The following is an 8731-nucleotide window of genomic DNA, read 5'->3' as shown; positions in this document are numbered from 1 at the left end:
ATACACGCTCTCTCTCCTTTTGGAGAGGGCTACATCGGTACACATCTACACAACCAGTTGCACAATGCAAAGCAGAAAAAAAACAACATGAGAATAAAAAGAACAAAAAAAAGAAAAGAAAGAGCATTGGATGCCATTAGTGCAATCCAACGGCTACTTTTCTCTTAAAACAAACAAACAAACCCACCAAAGGTGATGCAAATTGCCTTACAATTACCATGCTACTGATATGAAGGGGTAGAGAATCCAGAAAATGAAGATGTATGAGCTTGTTGAAGGATCCCAACAACAACTAACTCTGATGGGCAGTCCACATATGCAAGGTTTAATTTATGTTTCATTGAACCAGAAACCTTTGAAGATGTTGTGAAAGATGAAAGTTGGAAGAAAGCTATGGTGAAAGAGATCAATGTGATTAAGAAGAACAACACATGGGAGCTTGTGGACAGAGCTAGTGACAAAGATGTCATAGGAGTGAAGAGGATCTACAAGACAAAGCTAAATCAAGATGGTTCCATTCAAAGAAACAAAGCAAGGCTGGTTGCAAAAAATGTATTCTCCACAACTCAGAATTGACTACAAAGAAACATTTGCACCAGTGGCAAAGCTTGAATGCTTGATACAATCGGAAGTGTAATCTCCATAGTTGCCTAAAAGGGGTGGTTTCTACACCAACTAGATGTGAAATATGCATTTCTTAATGGAGCCTTGAAGGAAGAGATCTATGTTGATCAACCTGAAGGCTTGTAATCAAAGGAGAAGAAATGAAGGTGTATAAGCTGAAAAAGGCTCTATATGGCTTGAAACAAGCACCAAGAGCATGATATGAGGAGATAGACTCTGTATTCATCTATTATTTCGTCCCAATTAGATGTCTTAATAATTTCTAATTTGTCTGAATGTTCTTAAGGATGATCTTTAAACAAAAACCTAAAAAATAGATGGTCAAATTATTAAACTACAACATGTAGTGGATCCCATAAGGGATCCCTGAAATCATCTTATTTAAGAGATTCCTTAATGGAAGATCCCTATAATAAATATATAGCATATGCAATGGAGGCTTACGAACTATACTGATATAGTATTTACTCCACATTGACAATGAGAGTTCGAAAAGTCTTTATTGCATGGTCTTAGTTATTAGTTCGAGAAGACCATTACTCACATTTGTGGGGCCCTTTGCGAAAAATGAAAAATGGACCAATGTAAAAAAGAAAAAAAAAATCATGAACATAAAATCCATTCCTTCGAAAACATAAATTTTTTTAGAGTCGTGAAACTTTAATAAATAAATAATATTTGCATTTTTTTAAAAAAGAAACAAAAAAAACCATGGTAACGTATACACATATGTAAGTCATTTACAAGGAAAGATTCTGGAAAGCGTTGTGTTTAGTTCTTTAAACATAATATATATATATATATATTTTCTATTCTCAATTACCCCGTTTGGACTACAAACAAGTTAATTTTGGGATAAGGTTTTGTACACAAATTATATTAATGAATAAATAATATATGGTGGAAGCACAATAACACATGAAAACTCTTGAATAATTGAATAGACATGGGATTAAGAAAACAAAATTGCAGTAGGCCCTTGTCATTATGGTTCAAGAGCAAGGAGGAAAAAGTAACATAAACAGACCCATGGTACTCTAGGTAAAACCAAAGACACACAATGTATTAAAGAAAGAAAACATGTGCTCATGTGTTAAGAATTGGGGGCCCTTTAACTTGGTGGGCCATATGTGGGTGCTCCACTTGCATCGGTTTAAGGCCGTTGCTCCACCTGCCCCTGTTTAACCGAGGTTCTCTAAAAAAGCGGTAAATTTCAAATCTGAGATAACAACTCCCATAATAAGCACGCCACTACTACAATAATGCTAATAGACGACACTACCTAGACAACGGTTGTTTTAAAACAGTTGTGTAGTTTTAACAGATAACGGTTTTTAAAAAAATGTTGTATTTATGCATAAAATCCAATGGTTTTTAGAGGGGTAAATTTTTTGGTTTTGCCTACACAATGGTTTTAAGTTACGACCATTGTGTAAGCGAAAGAAAATGAAAAAACCGGTCTACATTAATTTCATTAAAAAAATTTATTGTGCATTGAACTTGTTGCCGTCCTTCGATATTTTCACTTTCCCTCTCAATGTTCGTTCTTCCCACCCTTAGGTCATAAACCCAGCAATGTTTATTATCAAAACCAAAAGAGATATGAGAGATAAGTCATCATCTGCTCCAAATGCACCCACCTGACCTCCAACGACCTCACAAGCCCGACCCTCTGAGAGATAAGCCACCCATCGATCTGCTCTTTCTTCTCATTTCCTTATTATTGAAGCTCGACCCTCACCCTCAGTTCTCACTCTCTTTCTCGCCGCCCTCTCTCTCGTCGCATCCTTTCCTTCTCACCACCGAGACACCGTCGCGTCCTCTATTCCCTCACTTTGCAACACCATTCACTACTGCGCGCATCTCACCTTCTCTCTATCACTTTCGCGCTCAGCCCTCCGTCTAATCGAGTTTCTGTCGCTCTCGATCTACTCTCTCTCTTTCTCCCTCGATTTGCTCTCTTTCTCCCTCGATCTGCTCTCTCTCTTCCTTTCAAACCCTCTCGATATGCTCACGATTCTCAAACCCTCTCGATCTGCTCGCGATTTGGGGTTTTCGTTGAGAGGGTTTGGGGTTTTCTATGACATTCTTACTGTTTCAAGGTTAGGTTCTTTTTCTTTTTTTGAGTTTCTGGATCTTTTATTCTTTAGATGTTTTTTATTTTCGTTTTCTAGGGCTTTTGATTTTCATTTTATTCTTAAGATTACCTAGCTTTCTTTCTAAGCGGTGAATATCATGGCACTAAGTGATTTTACCTCCTTCCCTCTCTTCCTCTTCCTCTCGCTCTTCCCTTATCTTTCCAGATCTCTATAGATGTGGTTGGATTAGTTGATGAATGGGCAGCTCGTTTTTTTGAAGAGCTTGATTATGTTAATGAGGGTGAAAATGGAATACTCTTTGCTGAAATGATGAGGAAGGACCTTCCACAGGTGAGTCTGATGAGTTCTAGCATCGCTTTTGTTATATCTGGAGAAGTTCTTGTTGATTTTTTCCTACCAAGTTTGGTTTTAAATCATTGTTTTTAAATTATAATCACCAGGAGGTTAGATGGTCGAAGGTTCAACCCAGACTATGCAATAGCTAGAGAAGTTGCAGTTACACACACTCACACAACATAAAATCTTTATTCTAATTTCAAACCAAACTCTAGGTGTATATTTCACATACCATCTTGACTAACAAAGTAGTACACTTTCTCCCTATATGGATGGAATTGTTGTCTCAGTATATTTTTTGCAGCCTCTATTTTGAAATGTTAACATGATTATGAAGCTTGTTGGATTTTTAAGTAGCTCCATTCAAGCGCTGGTCTTTTTAGTATTAATTGATAGTCTAGATGGCAAGCAGCTCAAAGTCTCCAATGTCAGGCATCATATTGAATGCAGGGTATGGCATTGGGCGTTGCCTTCAAAGGCATTTGTGCTTGGTCTGATGAGGTGTTGAGGCAGGGTTGGGCTCGCTTGTGGGTTAACCTAGGAATGGATGCTGGAAAGATGCTGATCTTTTTGTTACTTTGTTGGTGTTTTACTTAATTTTTCTTTCAACCTTTCCCTATTCCAGGAAGCAACAATGTTGGAGACTGGAATCCTTTAAAATTTGACAAAATGTCTGATATTGTTTGTGGATGCGATTTGACTGAAATAATTGTGCCTCAGCACCTCGCTTATACAGCATCTATTCTCTTCAAGGCCCCCATATTTCAAACATAACATTGAAAAATTATAACTAATCGGACTAGTGATAGGCTCTTTTTCTTTTTGTTAAATTTTTCTGATTCAATCATACAATTGCCCAAACAGAACTGTTCTCCCTCTAGTTGTAATTTGTTTAATATGTAGTAGTATATGCATGAGAACATGTGTGATAGTCAGTATGGATTCATGTTATTCAGGTAGTTGTACCAAAAACCTACCCGAAATATACTTCAAGAAAGGTTCTTACTACATCATGGATAGATGGAGAAAAGCTGTCACAAAGTACTGAAAGTGATGTTGGAGAACTGGTTAATGTTGGAGTCATATGCTACTTGAAGCAGGTAAAATACTACATTAACAAAATTTGTAGTCTTGTAATTTCTAGAGGCATATAAAAAATAGACTTTTCTTCACAGAAGGTTTTCTCTTTTGGTGATTTTTTTCTTCTTCTATGTAAAATATGATCATGAAATAGTTGCTTCCTTTTTTTCTTATTGCAATTTTAGCAATACTTTTCCTACTGTTTTTTTCTCTGTACCTGCAATTAACTACTGTAATTGGTTATATGATTGATTGATGTTTTCTCTCTGGCTTGCTAGGACTAGAACTCATGATTCTTTAATTTGCACCTAACCAATTCCACGACCCTAAATGATTGTCTATATCAAATGGAAAAATGTCCTCTGCCAATAAGTTTTTGATATGTTTTAATGTTCTCATAATTGGCTTCTATGGAAAATAGTGAAAGATGAGTAGTCTTAACTAGAGAATAACCATTCCTGGCAAAAAAAAGAAGGAACAAACAAGAGAATGACAATTTTATTCTTCATTGGTTTTACTTAATCATGTTCTATGCTGTGGATGATGTGGATATGATTTGGGGTTTTGGAATACAGTTTTTGGAATAAAATAACAGAACAACTTTAAAGTGAAAAGTACAGCATCAGTATTCAGTATTCACCAAAAAAAGGTACAGCATCAGTGAATGGGCAGTGCACTAAATGTACAATAATCAACTATCAACCAGCAAACTGTTCAAAGCTACTACAACAAACACAATACAAAATTGTTCATCTATGTTGTTTTTATCTTTATATTTCTTTATGCATCTTATGTTTATACTTGTGCCATGTTGAAATGCTGAGAACAACAAGTCTATTAATTAATTGTCTCTTCCATACATATTCATGATTTTACTATGATAGTTAATTTATTATAATTCCCTGAAAACCTTAAAGTTGTGGACCTGTGGTTTGTTATTGCTTATCTTCTTTGAAGCCATTTCTCCATTACTAACAACATTTGATTCACAAATTTGAAACTTAAGATCTGTTTGATGTATCATTGATTTGCTTCCACTGCAGGTTCCTAAAGATTCCTGCTATATGGGCTCTAACAACTCTGCCTTCCTACAGCAGGGTTCAACTCTGCCTGCCTTTATTTTTTGGTAGATATTGAATTTATTGATAACCAGATTGACATAAAGCTTCAAAGTTCCAGGAAATTCACTTGTTATATTTGTGCTGTAGGTAATTAATTACAATTGGCTCTCCTTGTTATTGTTTTTGAATTTCTTGTGTGCATTTGCAAACTTGTTTCATTTGTATTTTTAATGTATCTTGTGTGCATACCCTTTTGTTATGTTTGCATCTTTTGCTTGAGTTTAATAGTAATACAAATCTTTTTTTCTTTTTCTTTTTTGTTGAATATTGTTGTTTCTTATCTTGCAGAGTGGAAAGTCTGCAACTATATATCTATGCTTGTGCACAAGAGGAAGGGTTTGTTTACAAGCCTTGTAAAAAGTGCAAGAAGCTAGTATGGGAATAATGCGGATGTAGAAAGGTTCAAAAGTTGGTCTCCAAATTTTTAAGCCATGCCTTTATATTTTGTGTAACAAGTACTTTTTTTCAATGTATATCAAGCTACTTTACAATTAATTTTTTGGGGTGTTAATTGGCAATATATGTGTGAATGGGTTTGCTATGACTTTGTAAATTCCAATTCCAATTTAATGAATTCATGGATCTTTTTGAGTTCATATTTGTGGATTTAATTGGATGCAAGCAGGGATTTAGTGGGATTTAATTCCAATTGGATGCAAGTAGGAATGTTAAAATGTGAATCAAACAAACAACATTTGTCAATTTAAAGATATTGTGTTAGTCAAACCTAGACAACGATTTTAGTTGAATAATCATTGTGTTAGTCAAATCTCGACAACGGTTTTAGAGGAAAACAAGTTGTGGATAATTAAATTACACAACGGTTTTATGTTATAAAACGGATGTGTATATGTGATTAAAACAACATGTTTTTCTTAAACCTGTTGTTGGGAAATAAATTATACAACAGTTTTAAATAATAAACAATTGTGTATATTCTTTTCAAACAACATATTTTAGTTAAACCTATTGTTGGGCTATGAATTACACAATGGTTTTAGATTATTAACAGATGTGTATATGCTTTACTAACAACATTTTTTAGCCAAAACTGTTGTTGAGTGCCTCTACTAACACCATTCATACCAAATTTAACCTTAAATATGCAACGGTTTTTATAAAAAAATGATGTTTAAAAATACATCGGACAACATTTATAGTATATAACTATTGTTAGACATTTGTTACTACAATAATTTAATATCTATAAACGTTGTGTATTCTATTGTGAGACAACCGTTTTTGATGAAAATCATGCATTTTGATGGATACTAGACAACAGTTTTAAATTATAAGTGTTGTATGTATTCACTCAGACAACAGTTTTTAACCGTTGTCTAAATATACTATAGTCGTCACTCGCCTAGACGACGGAATTTTGGGTAAATAGACAACGGTTTTTCACCGTTGTCTATTTATATTATTGTAGTAGTGCGCCCACCTATCATTCCATGACTTTCTTTTGGAAGTTCCTGCAATGCTACATCAAGGAATTTCTTACAATTATTGTCATCAAGGTGTCCGGTGCATTGAGCCACACCATAAACTTTATTGGTATTGTTTGATATCCCAAGCTCTAGCTCCCCACGAGCATACAACTTTTCATGATGGGAAGCTATAACAGATAATTGGTTTAACAAAAAATGAACTTTCTGATCAAAACATCTACATCGGTACACATCTACACAACCAGTTGCACAATGCAAAGCAGGAAAAAAACAAAACAACATGAGAAAATATTTCTTTATCCATGGTGCATCTGCATGTTCTTCCTGTGTTTATACATCATATCAATTCCAAAATTCATCCTTCCACCATTGGATATCTCAACATTTTGGATATTTATTTGTAACACGTTTAAAAATAAGTTTATAAGCAGCTACACAATGGATAACTGTTATGATCATATTTTCTGCATTTGAATGAAAAAAAGCATATTTCTGACCATAACATACCATCTAAATGATGAAAATTTATACTAATTTCTATAAAATATTGCATTTTTTGGTGATATCAACAACTTATCCAAAATAATAAAACATAGTCGCACAAATTTGGTGAAAAGCTTCTTCCATGGATGATAAATGATTGTTTATAAAATGATATACCATGCAGACACACAAACTACTCAAACATCATTTATTTGTTATTGATTGTTGTTAATTTTTTTTTTAACCATTAAGGGCGATGGGATCCAAGGGATGATTAAAAAATTAGATTATGATGTTGTTGCTCCCAAAATAGAGGCAGACTCTGTTTATGAAATCACTCATTTTCATACTGTGAATAATCAACCGTTGCCATATCCTGCAGTGGTCATCTTCAATCAGAGAACCTTATTCTAATTGACAAATTGACAGTTGTTCGCCCTAAATTCTCAAAGCACCGTTTCAACCTTATTGATTACAGTCAGCTATCATCAAGAATCAATGTGCACACAATCCTCACAGGTAATAATTAGATTTAGCAGTTGTAATCATCTTTCCTAGCTATTTTCACTTCCCAAACCTATATTTAAAGAATGGTTTTACACATTCAGATTGTTCACCATTCTATTTTTAAAATTGGCAGATATATTGGGATGTATAACTGCTGTCCAACCTTTGGAACAAAAAAAAAATTGACAATGCAAGGATTGAAAGCAAATGTGAAATCCACATTGAAAATATAAGGTACAATATTTAAAAAATGTCTATCCAAGTGCTCAAACGCTTTCTATTATGTCTTTATTGTGTTTGATGTACACTACTTGGAGGTTTAATGCTTAAAGTAGGTTCATTTGCTCAAAGGTTTGTCCAAATAAAAAAAAAAAAAAGAAAAAATAGAAATCTAATAATTTAAAAGTATATCCAAATTGCATTTTTTTTTTTGCTATTCTTTTTGACAATTTCCAGTCAAACCCATATACATCACCTCCCAACCACTGATCATTACATGCTTTTTAGCTTAAACAATTACTTTCATCACTTATCACCTTCTAATATTTAAAGCAACTGCATCCGATTAGTGGTTGAATTTTTTGTTATTTATCCCCAATTTGTGTAACAGATATCAAATGCTCCATTTTCCTGAACATCAAAGCAGTTAAAGAATAAACTTGTTGCATTTTATATTAACACTCATCAGATGATTTATCAGTAGCAACTGATGAGTGTTAATCAGTAGTATTTCCTTACTGCATCTGATGTAACTGATTTTTTTATTATTGTTAAACAATTATTCACATCGATCAGATGCAGTTGCTCCATTAAAATATATTTGATTAAGGAAAATGCTCCATTTTTCTTAACATCAATGTTGAATTATCCCATTAGTACATGTAGTATTTAAAGCAATTGCATTTGCTTTGATTAATACTACATATCAGATGCAGGGTGAACTGCTACTTTGATTAATCCTACATGTACTACATTTTCCTTACCATGCCAATTGCCTTAGTATATGTAGTATTAATCAAAGGTGATGCAAATT

The 8731-nt window shown here is 33.8% G+C and overlaps 1 long non-coding RNA gene across 1 annotated transcript; it reads left to right on the top strand.

Annotated features, from left to right (window-relative positions):
* Positions 1 to 4404: 4404 nt before the first annotated feature.
* Positions 4405 to 5856, top strand: LOC147286502 (uncharacterized). The gene is made up of 2 exons (XR_015122038.1): positions 4405 to 5347; positions 5549 to 5856. It is a non-coding gene; the product is annotated as an uncharacterized LOC147286502 (long non-coding RNA).
* The last annotated feature ends 2875 nt before the right edge of the window (positions 5857 to 8731 follow it).

The sequence above is a fragment of the Dryas octopetala genome, chromosome 4, assembly GCF_963921425.1.
Source record: "Dryas octopetala chromosome 4, drDryOcto1.1, whole genome shotgun sequence".
Classification (NCBI taxonomy): Eukaryota; Viridiplantae; Streptophyta; class Magnoliopsida; order Rosales; family Rosaceae; genus Dryas; species Dryas octopetala.
Note: the sequence above shows the minus strand (reverse complement) of the source record. Positions and strands in the feature narration are given on the sequence as shown.